The following is a 20431-nucleotide window of genomic DNA, read 5'->3' as shown; positions in this document are numbered from 1 at the left end:
AACCCTGCAACTCTGCATTCAATAATGGGTAATGCACCCACCAAACGAGAGGAAACTCTGTTCTGGTTAGCTAAAAAAATAAATGCACTGGAGGTGGTATTTCCGCATACGGGACCTCAGGATAAAGATAGAATTCTAATGATGTGCTTGCCATTTGGGATGGTCCCCACAGTAGATAACAGTAATACCTGGGGCACGGTATCTGCCAGGCTCTATACTACCGCACATGGTACGTCGACACTTGCCAATTTACCTGAAGTGTTGAAACAAATTCAAGATGAATACAGGGCTGCCCCGGGCCTGGGCTTGGGGATGCAATTAATGGGCAATTTTGCCACTGTGTCCTCCATTATTCTAAGCAATCTTAAAGAGGAAGCAGTCGCACTAGCAGTGCGCATGCAGCTCCTTGATGTTCCTCAACAGGATCAGGAACGCGAGCTGCCCAAGATTATTGCAGGGACCTATTCTTGTATTGGTCGAGATAGTCTAGGGGCCAAACCAACTAAACCACAATTTCAGGGCAAATCTAATAAAGAATTTTCCAAGCAAGCTCCTGAGGGTAATAAGAAACGCTGGGGTAAAAAACAACAAACTCCTAAAAAAGAAAGGGGAGAGTCTCCGCGTATGGAGACCCCGCAGATTAGATATAATCTCCGAAATAGAGATAATATCAAAATGCTTGATATATATATAATATACTGCTACACGCCAATCTCGTTCCTTTCAGGACTCATTGGAAAAACGCAGTGAGAGAGGTGGGCAATCAGGGAGAAGAACAGAGTACGTGAAACCGAGACAGGAATCACCACGCTCATCAGAAGTTTCTGTAAAAAAGGAAGAGAAACCTCCTCAACAAAAACCCCAATTTAAAAAGAAAAAAGTGGCAGCAGTTGCAATATGACATGTCGCTCAAGAAGAGGGTCCTCTTGAAGAACAGGAAGTGGGCACTAGCGCTGCTAGACAGCTCGGCAGAGGTCACAATAGTTTGCCGGAGTCTTCTACAGCATCTGGAGGTGTAAGCAACTGACGACTTTCTACAAGTAGAAACAGCGGACATGTGAGTCTCCATGCCTGATAGGGTGTATAAAGTAACATTGCAGTTAGAAGGAGACATTGAACGCACAATAGACAAAATCTTTTGGGATCGTGTGGTAAATATATATGATATCTTATTGGCCACCTGAATTTGTCCGTACCTGCCCATTTGGGGAAGAGGTCATTAAACCTTCTTTCTTGCCTCTTCTTCCAGAGGAACTCGCTGAATCCTACGCCATTGATTGGGCACTGGCGCATGCACCCGCATTATATCACAACCATGTAGGATGGGATAAAGAATCCCCCTATCATGTAATACCTATTAAAAATGAACCTCGACTTCAACCTCAGTATCCAATAAAACATGATGCGAAAGAACCTGTGAGAGAAATCCTCACACAACTAGAGTACCAGGGCGTAATTGAACCCTGCGTCTCCCCAATGAACAATCCTCTCTTCCCTGTTGCTAAACCGGACCATTCATATAGACTAGTCTTAGACTACAGATACTTAAACAGTCATACACGCACATATGCTATACAAAACTCACATAGCACAACTCTAATGAACAACATAGTGCGCAAAAAAAACACAAAACAACAATGGACATTTCCAATGGTTTCTTCTGCCAGAATATAGTGCCTGAGAGTAGAGACTTAACAAGTTACAGTGCACTAAGTGCTCAGAAAAAATTCTGTTGTTTACCTCAGAGGGTACAAGAACAGTCCAGGACTGTTAGCAGTTCGTGTGACTGCAATTTTACACTACATTGACGCTGAAGCATTGTCCTATATGTAGATGATATCTATCTTACGGATGATGAAATACTACAACATTTAAGACGGGTAGCCCGCATTGTTGTGGGATTTGCTGAATTTGGCTACAAATTCAACTTCAAAAAGACAAAAATAGCCTTCCTCAGCGTCCTATTTCTGGGATATGAGCTATCAAGTGAAGAAAGAGCTTAGCGCCACAATTCTTAGAAAAGTGAGCAGAATTACAACCTCCAAATACGATTAAAAATACTCCAATCTCTATTGGGTTTCCTATATTTTGGCAGAACTTAAATTCCAGATTATCCGTCATGCATAAAACCCTTATATGACTTAATACGTCCCTACTTTCCAAGCAAATTTTCGACAGTCGAACACACACACATTCTCAGAGATCTGCAGACAGACATGCTTGCAGCACAACATTTACACACAAGGGACAACAAAACACATTTGGTCATCAGAGTAATTGCTGGTGCCATCGGTTTCACCTATGTAACTTTTAATGAGGGTGAGACCATCCCGATTGCATACAAATCACATTTATACTCTGCAGCAGAACAACAAATTCGCACTGCTGTTCAGATGGCTGTCATTAAAGAAAGACATCTAGCCCAGGGCAAATGCATTATTGTTGTTTCTCCCATGCCAGCCCTAGAGGCTGTCAGAAAAGCCAGCATTCCAAACGCAAAAGCATTACATCCACGTTAGATCTAATGGGCCATGTCTTTGACAGCCACTGATGTAGATTACATTTTTGACCCAAAATTACAAACTCAAGAATTTTTGCAATACGAACTAGAATACCCAGTTCCAGCAAGCACACTGCCTATTGAACAATATCATAGAGTCATGTACCCCGATGGCTCTGCACAACCTGCAATTGGCACAAAGCATCAATACTCCGCTGCTTGCGCAGTTGTAAGTGTCTACATGGAGGATAATAAATTCTGTCCTCTACATACCTTTACGCAAACCCTAGGGGATTGCACAGCATAACTGGCAGAGCTGAAAGCTCTGGTGATGGCACTGGAACATACAGATCCTGCAGAGCATATGCTCATTGTTTGTGATTCGTACTATTGTGTCCAGTCCTTCAGTGAAGACCTGCATTATTGGCACCAGAATTGGTTCAGAGATTCTAAAGGCAACACTATTAAACACACATTACTGTGGGGGAGAGTAGCGGATCTGAAGGAAACGCTACCATATGTCCATGTTGTACGTACACTTGGACACCAGTGCATTGGAATACACTGGCTGATGAAGCCGCAAAGTCAGCAGGAGCTACAGCCACTGTTGCTGCAGAAACCCGCTCAGGAGCGCAAACCGGACGCAGACATATAGGCTGCTGTGAAAGCTACGGCTTATGGTACGCCCTATCCAAAAGATTTCCTGCTAAATATTCCTACCGAATGGGAGGCTGCCTAAACGTTGAAGTTAAGATACCAGTCATAGGGTTTCGAGAAATTTCCAATAAAGATTTAAGACCAGAGTTGATTAAAGCAGCGCAGGAGGTGGCAGCATCTGCCCATGCTGGTGTGGATGCTACAATGTCATTGCTACAAGTCCGTTTTTGGTGGCCAGACCTATGCAAGTAGACCAAGCAGTATGTCCTTTGTTGTGACATCTGCCAGCAAATCAAACTTTCTACTGCTAAACGCCCACCGCCAACACCCCTCCTAATTTCTAACAAACCATTACAATGTGTGTACTTGGACCATTGCGGTCCCCTAACACCGGATAGTGCATACAAATAAATCCCAGTCGCTGTTGACTCCTGCTCAAGATTTCTATGGGTGTGGCCACAATGCTCGGCTGACGCTCAGACTGTTATTAAAGATTTGCGACTCTTTATCGGTACATATGCAGTTGAGGCTTTCTACTCAGACCATGGCCCTGCTTTTGCCTCAAGGGCTTTCATGGACGTCATGGCTTCATTGGGGGTCCAACACAAGTACTCGTCTCCATTTCATCCTGAGGGAAATAGTGTCGTGGAGCGATTAAACCGTGATTTAAAGCAATCCTTAACAGCCAGAGTCTTAGGTACAGGTCCTACTTGGCTTAATCAACTGCATGGAGTCCAGAGAACACTTGACAATCTGCCTAGAAGTTCCCTGGGGGGTCGTACTTCATATGAGTGCCTGTTCGGAACTCGACTGTATGTTCCAGATCTTGATGGTACTGACGTGATCCCAAATAGCGATGCAACCAATTACCGACTCGCAAAATTTGCGACTTGAGATTGCGACTCGCAATTAAGAAAGCACAATTTGAGAGTCGCAAACCGCATGTACAAGCAGTTGCAAATTGCGAATAGTCGTAAAAAGCCCGTTTTGCACACCCAGATTAGCACTGATTCCAAACAGGTTGTAATCAGAACCAACGTATGAAAGCAGACCCAGAAGGCATCTGGGTTTCTCAAAATAGCTGCACTCTACGTGATTGCATGGAGGAGGAGAGTCCGGGCTGCCCAGCAGAGAAGGAAGAGGTGGAGACAGGAGAGGATATACTGAACCATGCAGACCATATTTCAACAAATTGAGTAGGAAATATACGACAAACACTGACTGAGCAGCACAGTTATCTTAGAGATTATTGAACTGCTGAAACCTCAGCTAGAACGCCAGACCTTGCGCAGCTGCTCCATCCCCACATATGTGCAAGTGCTCTGCTCACTGCACCTCTTGACCGCGGGTAGCTACCAGGGGGTGATAGCTGTTGCTGGTGGGGTGTCCCAAAGTGCCCTGTCATGATTCTTTAGACCGTTCTTAGATGCCATACTCGCACACATGTCCAGATACACATACCTTCCCAGGAACGAGGAGGAAATACACAACACCAAATTGGACTTCTACAGAATTGCAAACTTTCCCCATGTAATAGGGTGTGTGGAAGGGACACATATACCCACTTGCCCACCTGCAAATCTGGAATATGTGGTCTGCAATAGGAAATGTACTCATTCACTCAACTTCCAGGTGGTATGTGATGCCCATAATGTAATAACTGATATAATGGCAAAATTTCCATGGAGCACACATGATGCGTACATATTCAGGCACAGTAGGATACACCAACGCCTAGAACATAGGGAGTTTGGTGAAGGATATTTATTAGGTACTGTGTAGTACACACCGATGTCTTAAATACATGTCACTGCATGACCACGTGAAGCCATGCTCATATCTGCTGTTTTGTTACACAGGTGACAGTGCATGTGCTCTGAGGCCATGGATACTCACACCATACCTAACACCTGCCAATCAGAATGAGAGGCGCTACAACATTGGACATCAGCGAACCAGAACCGTCATTGAAAGGACCTTTGGCATGTTGAAGTCACGTTTTCGATGCCTGCACAAAAGTGGAGGGGCACTCCAGTATGCCCCAGAGACTGAATGCAAGATTGTGGCGACATGTGACATCCTACGCAATATAGCAACCAGACGTGGGCTACATCTCACTCTAGATGACACAGATTTGGAGGATGAGGAGCAAGAGCCACCACAACAACAGCCTGGGGATGGTAGCATTGCAATGGAGGGCAGACGGAGATGGGACCACATTGCAACTCACTACTTTGGCAGGTATGTGGCAACCGTTACAGCACTTACAAATGTAAGGCACACATAGCCAGGTTGTGCAACAAAACAAATCGCTTTAATGTCAGGAGTGTACTAATGAATTGTTAATGTTTAGCTAGCAGTAAAAACATAAAATGTAACGACGTCTGACACATTTACATCATGTGCCTCAGGCAAATCCCAGATAACCAACATCACACCCTCCTATGACTACGCCCACCATGGCCCGTTCCTGGTTGGTCCCCTTCTGTGTGGGGGGCACTGCTACTCCGCAGGAAGCGTGCATCTGAGGCAGAAACGCTGCTCACGCTGGAGATATCCTCACTGCCCTGAGGGGTCTCTCCAATGCCCCTTGCTGCCTGGGAAGACTGAATGAGGTCCACTGCATGACTGATGCACCCTAGTCCCCTTGCTACATCTCCAGCAAAATGGCCAAGTTCCACCTGTAGTGAAACAGTGCGCCTTGACAGGCAGGTACTTGTGGTTGTGAGGCGGCCAATCGACTGACTGAGCCGGTCTAAACGTGCAGCAGTGTTGCTCTCTTTGCGCCTTGCATGGGCCCGATCCGCTACCATTTCCCTGCACAGGTCATTGATGGCGGTGGTGAGGTTTACCATGTTGTTGTTCATGTTGGTAAATTGTGTGTCAATATTGGCAAATCCCTGTGTGAGGATCTGTTGCAGTCTATGCAGGTTCCTGTTCATCAACCACATTTGTTTATTTTGCAGGCGGTGACTGCTCAGTAGGGATGCCTCTAGTCCTAGGAATTGTTCACCTGTGACATCCTCCTCACCTGCTGGCTGTGTTTGACGACACTGTCTCTGCCCAGACCCAGCTGTTCTATGTGGCCCACTCACACTCATCTGTGGCCCCGGTGTCAGGTTTTCTGTCTCAGAGTCCACATCTGTTTCCTCTGTGGTCTCCCGTGCATGGTGGACAAGTGGTGTGGTCATGCACTCCCCTGCAGATATGCTGGCTGCCTCGTCTGCTGTGATGGTGGCACTTTCATCTCCCTGACCACTAGGGTCATCAGTGGGTACTTGTGGGAGACCTGTGGGACACAGGGGATACACTGTCAGTGCCTCTCAGATGTGTGGTGTATCATAATAAATATTCCTCAAAAGTTGGACTACTGTCCTACATTGCCCAGACAGCATTGTTCTGTAGGTTGCAATATAGACATGGAACAAATTTGGGTGATGTATGCTTTTGTGTACTGTGGTTGTGTGCATGGTGCATTGAATGGTGTAAATAAGTGAGATTTGCTACTTACTTTTGGAGGTTCCCGGTGCTGCACTGTCCAGGTCCCCAATTCCTACAACAGCCTCCAGCTCCAGTGTGGTCTCCACCATGCTCTCTATGTTGTAGGAGGTGGTACTGTGGATGGTCCTCCACCTGTTCTGTGCGCCTCCCTTATCCTCTCTGCCACCCTTTCTTTGGTTCTGGACCTAAGGTCGTACCACCTTTTGCGGACCTCATCAATGGTGCGATGGCTGACTCCAATCACATTTATCTTGCTCTGAATGTCCAGCCAGATCTTCTTCTTCTGTGTGTCAGGAAAACTCATTGCTGCCTTGCCAAACAGGACCTCATGGTGCAGGCAGCACTCCTCAGTCAGGACCTCCAGCTCCTTATCAGAGAATTTCAGTTTTTTCTTCCTCCCTGCAAAGGATGTCTCCTTGGTCTGAGTTGACATGGCTGCAGTTGCTCCTCTCAGCTGGATGTGCCTCTGCTGTCTGTACTCGGTAGACTCCTCCCAGTTCCATGGGGGGTACTTCCTGGTTCTGATGTCATCACTCTGAACCAGGAAGTGTGTTTTCTTTATTATTTTTTTGCACCCGTTCGCAAATTGCGACACAGTCGCAATTTGCGACTCCGGGCCACACCCATGTGCAATTTGCAATATCACAATTTGTGATTTAGCAAATTGCGATGCGACTCCGCACCAAATCGCAAAATGGAATTGCGATTTGTACTTACATCACGTTTTGCGAGTCGGAAATAGCGATTCACATTGAGTTGCTATTTCCAACTCACAATTCTTCAGCTTCGTACATGTAGCCCGTGAAAAGGTTGCTGTGAAAAAGGAATTTGGTCCTTCTTATTGTGCACCAGTCCCTGTCTTGGGAATACACAGTACCAGAACTGTCATTCTACCAGCGTTGGCAGGTGCCGAAGAAAAACTTTTTGTCCCTATCGACAATGTCAAACTACACCATGTGGCCGATCCTGCACAGAACAGCCAGTAGTTCCTGAATCCCTCTCACTACTGGTCAAGAAGTTCCTCTGCAAGTTCTAAGCAGCAACAGGGACACCTCTCCGGGCTTGAGGAGAGTGGAAAATGATTTTGCATTAGTTCCACTGACAACAAATAATACGGAAATTACTGATCGATTTGACACAACTTCGACACAGACGGATGGTGCTATTTATTCAGTGCCAGAAAAACACCAACTCCACCAACAAACATGGCTCCAGTCTTTGCTCAAACTGCTTCTGGATATTTTGCCTACATCAATAATGACTTTTCGGACTCATTCGCCTCTTTGTCACCTGAACTGTCAAAACCACGTAAGCTGATAAATTGGCTTAAAGTAACTCACTTCATTCTTCCATGGAACTATCTGTGGCTTTCTTTGACTGTACTGACTTTCCTGCTTTGGATCGGGTTTGTCATCACTTTCTTTTTATAATACATGGTCATTTTCTTCCTGAAAAATCAGCAGTTGAACAGGTGGATGAGGTCCTAGAACCACATTTTTCTTCTCACAAGGTACGCAGAAACTTGTCTTTTGTGAATATTTCTTGATGGGACATGTGGGATAAAGTAATATTTGATATACGGCCCTACAGAGGACATTCAGATACCATATGTGTTTAAACTTTCAATGAATGATATAATAATATCCGGGGTTGTTTCTGATGATTAGGATGTGAAAACAGTTGATTCTATGATGACCGAATTGCAGTATTATACTGTATTTGAAAACAAAGATGTTTATCAGTCTAGAGAAAATGATGGTGATATATTTTGCTATAATTACTATGGGCACCATTTCATCCATAGAGCAAGCAGCCCAAAGATTGTTTTTGCCTAGGTCAGCACTCTGTTCTCAAACAAGACATTCTTGCTCACTCTGTGCTTCTTTCAAGGCTACAGCAGGATAGATTGCCGGTGAACGTGGTATAAGTTTAGTCTCTGACATTCATAGAAGATACACATCCTTACATAGGGACATTTTCTTAGAACACCAGCTGTTTTATTATAAAAACACGTCCCTGTCCTTTTTACGTTAGAGGGAGATTCCAGCCAGAGAACCACGACTGTATGCTGATTGCCGAATGCTTCGCTACAGCTGTTTTGCATACTTCAGGCCTTTTTTCAGGTATGGAGGATGATGTCTTCCCAGGGGAACCTGAAGGGCAGAATTAGAGCTTAACACACTGTGCTCTATCGTAGCCTAGGTAGGAATTAGTCTGTTGACTCTAATGACAATATGGTAGCATTATATTTGTGTCCTACTCTCCTTGTCACAATTTTAATCTTGTCATGCTGTATCGTCCTGGTTATTGCAGTCCACGCTTTGCTATCTAAGATGCAGTCACTTTATTAAAGCATTATTGAAATATATACTGCCTCTGTTTGTCATTGTGTATGTGAGACTAATGTAACTGAGAGAAACAGATGGGACCTGAGTGACCACGGCTTCCCTGAGAAACCAGTTATGTCATGCGCTCGGTTGCCCAATCATCCCTGCCCTCGGGTAGAGATGAGGCACTGCCAGTTAGCCGGGGCAGAACCCGGATTGGAGCGACAGGTGTCACCTGTAGTGGGTCAGACTCAGTCTCCCACACCGCAGGCGATTCTGCCACTCGAAATCCAGTAGTCTCATTATGATGAGAGCCTACAGGAAAGTGTTTCCCCTTGTCACACCAGCTCATTGCTGGCATTACAGCTATCTGCCTGAGATGTAAGACAGTTTAGTTCTTTATTTTTAAGTACATAATTTTCAAACAGCCCCTACCATATGTATGCTCCCCTTGCATACATCTAGCCTGGCGTAGCCATGATGGTGTGCAGGGGGTCAGAATTGACGCAATGTCCACATTATGCCACTTAGGGGCATATTTATACTCTGTTTGCACCGAATTAGCGTCATTTTGTTTTTTACTCTAATTCGGTGCAAAACTAACTCCATATTTATACTTTGGTGCTAGTCCCGCCTAGCGCCAAATTTATGGAATTAAAGTAATTTTTTGGAAGTGGAGACCTACCTTGCCTTAATGATATGCAAGGTAGGCGTTCCTATGCAAAAATGACTCTATGGCCTTAACGCCATATTTAGGGGCATATTTATAATCTGCAGCATATTTATACTCTGTTTGCACCGAATTAGCATTATTTTTTTCACTCTAATTCGGTGCAAAACTAACTCCATATTTATGGCCCTGATTTTTACTTTTTTTGCGCCGCATTAATGTCATTTTTTGACAAAAAAGTGGCACAAATTTACAAGATATTGGCCCTTATTTATACTTTTTGCTGCAAAACTGCACTAACTCAGTTTTGCACCAAAATGTTTAGCACTGACTTTCACCATTTCTGTGCACCAGCCGGGCACCATATTTATGGAATGGTGCAAGCCGGTGCAAAGGGTAGACTAGAGTAAAAATAAATGACTTTTGTCTGGTGGGGCTGGCAGTATAAAAGAAGAGGGTTTAGCACCAAAAAATGACTTTAGGCAGGTTAGAGTAAAAAAAAAATGACTCTAACCAGATTAGCGTCATTTTATGGTGCTAAATCTACCATGCCACATGACTCCTGCCTTAGAAAAGGCGGAGTTATGCCCACCGCCCCAATGGCCAGCACAGAGAACAAGGGTCCCCTGGGCATGGCCACTGCATCCTGTGCCATGTAAGGGGGCCCATTTCAGGGCCCCCTATGGCACTTTCAAAAATAAAATAAAATACTTACCTGCATTTATCCTGGAATGGGGTCCCCTATCTTCCGCACTCCCTCTGGTGTGGATGGGCGTGCCCCTGGGGCCTGGGGAGGGCACCTGTGGGCTTATTCCATGGTGTTCCACCATGGAAATAGGCCCACAGGTCTCCTAACACCTGCCCTGACTCAGGCTTTAAAAAATGGGACAAAGCAAGCTTTGCCCCATTTTTTGACCCCTCCTCCCTCCCTTGCACTATTATTGCATGGAAGTATAAATATGGCGTTAACCTCTTAGCTGCTGGGCCGTTTCCCCCCCCCAGCGCTGAGCCCTTTTTTGGCTATTTGGGGTAGTTCGCGCTTAGGCCTTCATAACCGGCGCAGTTTTACGTCAAAAGTTTTACCGCCGGCTAACGCCATTTTGGTGCTAGTCATTATTCTTGACGCACACAGCAGCGTCATGTCGTAAAGCAAAACGACTTTAACGCAGCGGAAATGACTGTGGTTCGATTTACGACCCCACAAACCGGATATGAGCCGTTTTTTTACGCAATAGCGTAAAAAAAAAACGCGAACACCGCCATTACACCAGAGGAGAGCCAAAATGGATCCCAGATGCCACTACAGATCCCAGGAAGATGACAGCAGATCAGGAACCAGCCAGGAGGACCCACACAGGAACCAGGACACTTTTAAGAAGAAAAGAAAGTGTCGCTTTAGTGCAGAGGAGCAAGAAATTCTGGTTAAAGAGGTGACGGAACACCAGCACCAACTGTTTGTCACATCAAAGTTGCCAATCAGTAGGAGAGAGGCAATATGGCAACAAATTGTCAATAAGATTAACAGTGTTGCTGAAGTACGCAGAACTGTCATCGAGTGCAAGAAACACTGGCATGACTGCAAGCGCAGGACCAAGGAAAAGATGGCCAGGAACAGGAAGGCAGCACTGCACACTGGAGGGGGGAGTCCAGCACACCGGGAGGCCCTGGACCACATGGAGGAGATGGTCGTAGCCGTCATCCCTGAGGAGATCGTCACAGGGATTCAAGGACAGGACAGCGCAGACTACCAGGAGACAACGCACATGCAGGGTAAGTCGCATGGGGAATTATAATGCAATAATGTCAACTGTGAGCAGGGGGGGATACCGACCACTAAATGCATGGAAGTCATCTAATACATGGAGTGGCATGGGTAAAGGGGCACAGCATGGGGGCATGGCCCGTTCTGGTAAGACCTCGGGCACACCATTACACAACACCAACAACAGTCCCATGGGGGAATGCTGTCATGCCAACGATGGGGCATAGGGAAAGCCACGCTAGGAGGGAAGGCCACAATGTCAAACTGACATCCCGGCACACGTCAGCCACCATACCACCTACATTAACTAGGGCCCTCTTAACAACCTCTAGCCATACCGACAACTGGAACGTAACTGCGACAACAGTTGCCACTACCACCTCTGCTCTGTGTGCAGCTCAAGTAGCCAATGGCAGTAACCTCCCCATGGATCATACACACCTAAATTAGGGGGTGAGGATGACAACTACAACAATCCCCAGAAACCAGACAAAGGCCCCAGTACTCTCAAATGTCAATGCCCATAGTTGTCGCAAACATCAGCCAATGTAAACAACAATAGGAGCTACACAGCACTAAGGACACACCCATGCTGCAAATGTCTGGGTCCATCCTGTGCCTGGGTAACAATGCAACATCCCAAATGTCATACTGCTCAGATAACAGCATTGAGGGGAGGGACACATGTAACTGGTCACTGAAATACACCTGCACAGTCAGAGGAGGAAATAGGACACTGATACGATTATCAGGGCAATCCAATGTAACACACATTCCCCAACATCAGCACAAAACATTACCAATGTCAACATCCATATGAGATCATAACATTGCCATGCATAGGATATGCCACATGTCAATTACATTTAAGTGGATGTGAAAGATCAGAGATTGGGGCAGTTCCAGGTTGTTAAGTGTGCTGCCAGGGCCATCAGTACACCCACAGCCAGTGAAAGGTCTCACCAAGAGAATGGATGTACACGGAGGCTTGAGTAGGAAAAGAAGGTGGTAATTCTCTATTTGGCATAAACCAACACCTAGAGGCGATGAGGCTGACAAGTCTGATAACTCAATAACATAGATGTGACATACAGGTGGGCCATAGGCCTGGAAGAATGCCCATCTGAAGGACTGGAGAAATTAACACAAAACAAGATCACAAAGTTAATTCATCAAAAGGCAGGCACGTCACATCAAAATTGCCACAACACAGACACACTAATTGTACCCTGTTTCATTGCAGAGGAAGATGGATCTCCTGCGGATATGCCTGTCCCAGATTTCCCAGATGACATGGATGACGAGCCGATAAAAATTCCCCAGGAGACTATCCAAAAGGTCCTTGACACCCACCAGACCCCACCTTCAGTCACAAGGAGGAGCACAGAACAAGCAGCCTTCGCAGAGGATCCACCCACCACCCCAATTGTAAGACCTGCCAGCTCCAATACAGCTGAGGACTCAGACAACACTGGCACCAGCTTTGAGAGAACTGTAGTTGGAGTACAGCGGGGGCTGGCCAAGGAGGTGCAGGTGGGGATGCAAAATATGGCAGCCAGCCTTGAGGGGATGCGTTTGTGCATGATGTCATCTGCAGATCAGGCAGCAGCTATGCAAGCCCTAACATCCATACTGCAAGGACTACAAGAAACTGTCAAGGAATTCACCACTGCAGTAAGGGAGTTGCCCCAACACCTCGCACCCCAAACCTTCCACTGCATGCACGAATGCAATCATGACCCCCTCAGGGTCGACCTGGCTGCCTACCATTGTGATGTGGCTGCTATACTCAAGAACCAGCAGACCCTCCTTGCTGCAGTACTGCCCTTAAGACCTTCACAGGGAGCAGGGACCGGGATGTCTGACTCCACGTCTTCTAACACTGAGGTGTGTGTTGCCCCTTCGCAACCAACAACAACAAGGACAGAGGAGGCAACACACACATCAGAAGAAGAAGACATGGAACAGATCACATTCACAAGGAAAATGACCGAAAGCACTAGTCCCTGCCACATGGCCCACATTTACCAAGGTCCTGCGCTTTGTAACTTGCCAGTCTTGCAACAACTTTACTCAAGCACTGTTCTGCAAACCACTGTATATCTTTTCACCCAGCCCAGTGATTGTCTCTCTCCTACTTATTGGCAAATCCTGTCCCTCTGCACTGTCTGAAACATCAACCCCAGCATGTCAAAAGCATTTCCGTAACACCTTGTGTAGGATCACAATGTAAGATGTCACTATAATGGACTCACAACCATGGACAATGTACAGATAGCACTACAGCACTTTTCAATAAAGAACACTTACACAACAAATCTGTCTCTGGGTAATGTGACATATCAACTGTGCAGTAGATAACTGAAATGTGCCTATTGTCAAATTACGTAGCTTGTCAATACAACCGTCCTGATAATATGTAGTCAGAGAATTCTGCACAGTGCCCATGATTGCATCATACTCTGCCCATCCTGAGGGACAAATCTGATGAAGTGAGAAACCATGCACCATCATGCTGTGTTAGACAGAAGAATGCTTCCTCAGGGGATAACTAAGTCATCAAATAGTGGCCGCAAAATGTTGTCAACATGCAAAAATAACACAAATAACATGCCACACTAATCTAAGTAAACACTACAAAAACTGCATAACTGAAGGTGTCTGAGTTAACATACAAATAGGTAATCATGCCGAACTGTGTCACAATTGATGTATGAGGGTCATGAAGACAAGAATACAAGATCGCCAATGAGAACTCATCTTATAAGGGTGTGCATGATCATCACACTGCAGTCAGACCTAAAACTGTTTCCCCAATACCAAGTCTGGAAGCACTGTTTGTGACTTTGAAAACACACTTATCAACAGAAACACATTGTCATCCATATTAACTGTGATTGGTGGTTGCAACGAAGGGTCGACACTTTGCAAGGTAGCTCTGGGCTAGCTGCCAATCGTACAGCTCAGTTAGGATTTGTTTGTAGCATAGGACACAGATGTTATAGTACAAAATTGATGTACACTGAGTCCAAACCCACGATCAAGTACCATTCAGCACATACTATCAAGGGTTAACCAAATATTTATTAAATGCTAATCACAGATGAGGAAACTGAGGGAAAAATCTTACCTACCCTAATCTACCCTGACTACTCATTACCCACAACTGTCCCCAACTAACCGAAGCTACACTTACTTATCACATGTAACAAAACGTTCTAAACATCTACCCCCCACCCCCCTTATGAGACGGGACACATGGAGGACAACACATCCTAACCTAAACACATACTATACTATCCTATACAAATATATATATATATATATATATATATATATATATATATATATATATATATATATTTTTTTTAAACACACAAGAACCCCAACATAGCCCCCCACCCACACATGTAATAAGTAAAAATAGAAACAATCAGGACCCCCCCACTCACTAACACTAACTAAACTAACAGCCTATACTAACCTAACACTAAGCCCCCTAAGCCCACTAACTAAAAGAACAAGGAAAGAGGAGGGAGGGGAGGGAATCATGTCCATATCAAAAAGTCTAGAGGTTGGCCCTCCGGAGGGTCCTCTTAATGGACTTAACACGCTGGTTAATGTGGCGCACATCCTGGCTCAGGTGGCTCAACTTGCGCAGCACTTTGTCCATCTTACAGTCCATTTGGTTGAAGGCTGCAGGGTCAACAGATGGAGCAGTGGCAGTCTGGGTACCGGTGGAGGAGGTCTGTGTGGGTGTGGTGCCAGGCCTAGTGGGCTGTCCTGCACCGGTGGCAATGCTGGGGCCTGGAAGTCCAGCAGATGTCGGACCAACAGTGGCAGCTGTGGGTGGGGCCACCTGGCTCGGATTGGTGGCTGTGCTAGTGGTGGGTGTGCTGGGCAAAGTAGGCCCACCCTGTGGGAAGGCTCTCCATGCCCCGGATGCCCGTTCATGGCGATATCGCCGGGCCATCCTTCGGAACCCCGACTCCACCAGCAGGATGTGCTGGTATCGCATGGCCCGGCGCTGAAATTCACGGACCTGGTCTGGAGTCATGTTAGCAGCTGTGAAGACAAATGCAGATATTCTACATTAGTAACTGCATTGTGTGAAATGGCACAGGAAGTTAATCAGACAATACATCTACTGTACTTGTGACAGATCATATCACAATACAGATCATTGAATGTCCCTGAGGAAGTACATGGCAGGCCAGACTACAAAGGGCACATCACACATTGCACATCCATAACCTACAAGATGGGTAACAACTGGCTTTGACTTGCAATCTGAGTTCTGGCAGTTATCAGCTAAGAATCATGCTGCATATCCTCCGCCAAGACCTGGGCTACAAATGTCAGTGTACGGAAAGCAAAACTAAAGCCACATGGTCTGCAAGCTGTAACTGGACTTGCCAGTATAGTACCAAGTGCCAAACCTGAGTGTGTATACTAGTTTTCAACCAAACCGTCACTTATTCACATGCATGTGTAACATACTGGTAGCATCAGTACTAGGTACCCCATTCACAAACCCATGCCTGCGTTTGAGGGGGGTGGGTGGATAAACAACTATAATTTGCCAACAACATGTACACCGAGGAGTGTATAGAAAACTCCACACATGTTTGTCTCTACAGACACACCACAGGTAAGGTCTATCAACAATTAGGAGTCAGCAAACCCTAGAGCACTCATAGGGCCACACATGTCAGGAAATGCAGAACTTGGTACACAACATATGCTTCCAGTGAGGCCTGACTTACATCAGACACAGAGTTGCTAGAACACCCATGATCATGAATTGCATGCACACCTAAGCCATTGCACTCAAGTGTTCCACATACTTGTAGCACTACATGTGAAAGTACATGCTGCTAGGAGGTTCTACCTACTGTTTCATAATTACGTAGGTAAATAGGGAAGCAGATGTCTATTGGAAAGCAATTTGCTGTACCAATCTTAGAGAATGTGGGTCTGACAGGCTGACTAAATCGGAGCTGACTTCCAGTGCGACTCTTGGTGATACAAGTGTCATCCACATGACTAACCCCTGTACTCACAGTGGGGCCTACAGGAATGGCCTACAATCCCTACATGATACCATTGGATACGCATTGGCCAACTCAAAACATGTGAGAAACTGAATTCCCACTCATGGAACAAGAGAAAAGCTTGCCCAACGCATCACACCTTGCTATGCTTCCAACTCACACGAGTCCATAACCAGCAAACACAACACATAACAGACATATCAACACTTACTGGAGTTGTCGGGGTCCTCAAATGTCGCCACCTCTCCCACAGTGTAGGGTGCCGGTCCACCTGTAAGGTATGGAAGGAAGAAATATGCTCAAAATCTGTGCACCGCGCAACAATTCCATAAACATATACAATGTGTAGGCTGAATAAGGGACTGGCAGCCATTCAGACATGATCGTACTGCATCTGATATATCACAGCCAACTTGTACATAGCATGAGTCTCCTGTGACAGTTACACACATATCTGCACACATACATTGGCGCTAACTATCATGTGGTTGCAAACATGCCCCGTAATTGGTGAGCAGAAAAAAATATGGAGTGTAATCGTCTCATCATGTGCATCCAAGAGAGACATCCAAAGCCTGGTTACTTGAGGACTGCATTACCAGTCAAACATGCCTTGTGGCCATGACACATTAATGACACATAGGTACAATGTACAGAGGGAGGGGCAGGGACTTTTGTAAGCCATCCTGTTGTTACAGTTTATTCAATTGATGTGGCCCAGCTGTGGTGATTTGCACCAACCATGGAGATGTGAAGCCATGAGCATACACTTGGACTGCCATCCATATTTGGAATATGGCACAACTAACTCCAACAAACATTCAAAGATGTTAGCTGAGGGCACCTTACACCTTTTCACGATGTTTTCAAATCCAGATCTGACATGTATCCAAAAAGATCAAGGAACACAATAATCTCACACATTCATAGTACTTCCGTGAACGCTTTCCTTCCACACTCACCAGACTCACATGAGACATATGTCTGAGCCACTTTGCTATAATCAATTGACGTGAAGCCAGCACTAATTTTCTGCATCATGTAGTGATTCTAAAGTCAGTCTAGCTATTGTGTCAACAAAGTTAGCCAATAAGTTGGTACATCTTTACTTCTCTGGCAAAAGTGCCCTATATAGACATGATTGGCTCCTATTTTGTTTGGTTGTCTGACACAAAGGCCGCACCAATTTACTTCATGGAAAAGTATCCTGTAAGTTTGCTGAGCACGTGCTACCTGACAGCTAGCAATTGTGATCCTTGCCATAGTGCATCAATTTTCCCTTTATATTTCCCCAGAATTACACACAGTCAGCAAGTTAGCTGGCAGACATTGTACTAATCCCCTTATGTCACTACAGAGCATTTAGTTGTGCACATTATCATGATTCGTACTCACCAACAGTGCCACCAATCATGATTCCCAGGTGGTCCAAGTAATCCTGCTCCCTGGTGATGAGGTCAGCCCACCGGTGCTTCAGCTGGTGGTCACTCCTCTGGCTGGCGTACACACTCTGCAGATGATGCAGCACCTCTCCCACCGGATTCTGCTCGCCTCTGTTGGATACCCCTGTATCACCCTGCCTGGATCATGAGCGGCAAGAAATGCAACACAAGCCAGATGAACCCCCCAACTCCTTTCCCCCATCCTGCCAAGACGTGGCCTACCTGACATACTAGGAAGTGAAAGGGAATAGGGGTAAAAAAAATAGAAAGGGAAAAAGGGGGAAAGTAGGGGTACAAAGACAGATGAAAAGTAAACTTAACCACTAAAAGAGCCCAACTATCCCCAAACTAACACTACCCACAACAGACTCCCACAAACAACAAAAACACAAGATAAATGGACAAATGTAGACAAAACACAGTAGTACAGGATACAGCAACAATATTTATTTCACAAATTGACAATACAGATAGCACACAGGACAAAAAAGCACAAAATCTCAGGACAACACTCTCTACACAGCCAGACAGTCTAGAAGGATCATAGACTGCAAAGTGAAAGTGAAAGTACACCCACTGTACATGATCTGTAAACAGGATATCCTATTACATCACTTCCTGTATGAAAAGTGTGTGCTTTGGCAACTAATGTATTTGTTGACCAAGTGTGTATGTATCACATGAAGCATATTTGTACATATGCTTGTATGAATGTGACGTCCATGTGTCCAATCCTTAGATGCAAGTCATTGTGGAAATGAGCGAGGGCATGTGTTAGTCATACATGTAACAACACCCGTAAAGTGGACTTCCACGATTTAGGGTCACGTAGACACCACATGTGACATAGCATGCACCAGATGGATGTCAATGGTCCACATTTTCTACATCCTATGTCCTAGAGTATTGGTAAGAGCTTCCTAGGCACTAGTTGGTGAATCCCACAGTGAGTCATACACATGCATTGAGGAAGTGGGTACCATGTTGTTTGCACAGACAGACAAGGGTGAATCTCAAATGTATGATGACACCACAATTTAGGCCATAGAAGTGAGCCCCAACTATCAAGTGGCTGTGGTGGACCAGCATACAAGACAGCACCTGTCCACATATTTCCAGTGATCAATTGCACATAGGTGTCTTGTTCATGTGTGTGGTCCAATGATGATCCTGTATATTGTTTGGGGTGTAATTTGTCACAGTTCGGTCCAGGACTCATCATGAGTCAGTGGCAGATATTCCTGTATCTACTGAGTATCCTTCGTTGATCAATGTGAGTAAAGTGGATGTGGACATGTGAACCAACATTTGGATGGTCCCACCCTTTCACTAAAGACGTGTAATGAGGCAGTCAACAGGGCAACCTTGGTGTGCTGAGTGAGATAATGTCTCAGGTGTCATGTTCCGGCAGGTGTCATTACAACATTTGTACACAGGTTGGCCTCTGCACTTCCCACTGCATCTGGGAACATCATAGCCTCTGTGCTGATTATTCTCGCAGCTATTCACCACACACGGCCCATCACTATGTTGTGACCACTGTGATTCTGTGTGTGAACTGTCATGGTCCTGACATTTGTGTAGTTTTCATGGACATTATCAGAGGTTGCTGGTTGTGCTGAAAGCCCCATACCCAGTCCCTGCCTACGGCCCTGGGACACTGTCACACTTTGTAATTCATGCATAAATGCAACCCAGACAAGGGATGGGCCATGGATTTTGCATTTCCAAGAGGATGTAACTCAAATGGTACAGTTAAAAGGCAGATGATGCTATACAATGTATTTGGGTATGCATGGAAGAAGCCCATGCCCAATGCCCCCTGATGAATGGGAGGTTTTCTTACGCACGTGTGGTTCATATGTAGACACAGGGATACTTTAGTGTGACGCAGAGACAGTTGCCAGTCAGGCTAACAGGATGCAAGGTGATTCAGGATCCAGCTACTTGACAAGTTACATAATCAGTGGTCTGACTAAGACTGTGTGGAGGACAAACTAGAGAGCTGACATGTCAAACTGTGTATGTCCTGTGTTTTTGAAGGTGACAAATGAACCCAGTGGCTGTGTTACATGGCTTAATTAGTATCAATGCTTAACGGTGTATTTGACATAATGCAACTCCTATGCTGTTCCAGGCATCAGCAGGGGCAGTGCTTTTTGAAATGGGTGGTGTGCATGGAGGTGATCACAGGTGTGGGCTGCATCTGTTTCTCACCAGTCCTGTAGGTGAGACTTGCATTCTAAGGGCCAACAGACATTTTCACAGGGGAAGCAATCTACATGTGCTAACAGGGCTTTGAAACTAGAAGACAGTGTATAAATTAACCTGACGTCCATGCAGTCAGATGTTCTATGACAATGGCATACCATAGGAAAGGGTGTAGCACACTGGTTTGCTAATGTTGGTCTGTGTGTGTAGAGGAGGGAATATCAGGGTACACATCTTAGTATTCCAGGGACCTCTTCCGACAGGTGGGTTGTGACCAGGTGCATGGGTGTGTCAGGAGTTAGGAAAT

The sequence above is a fragment of the Pleurodeles waltl genome, chromosome 8, assembly GCF_031143425.1.
Source record: "Pleurodeles waltl isolate 20211129_DDA chromosome 8, aPleWal1.hap1.20221129, whole genome shotgun sequence".
In the NCBI taxonomy this organism is placed as follows: domain Eukaryota; kingdom Metazoa; phylum Chordata; class Amphibia; order Caudata; family Salamandridae; genus Pleurodeles; species Pleurodeles waltl.
Note: the sequence above shows the minus strand (reverse complement) of the source record.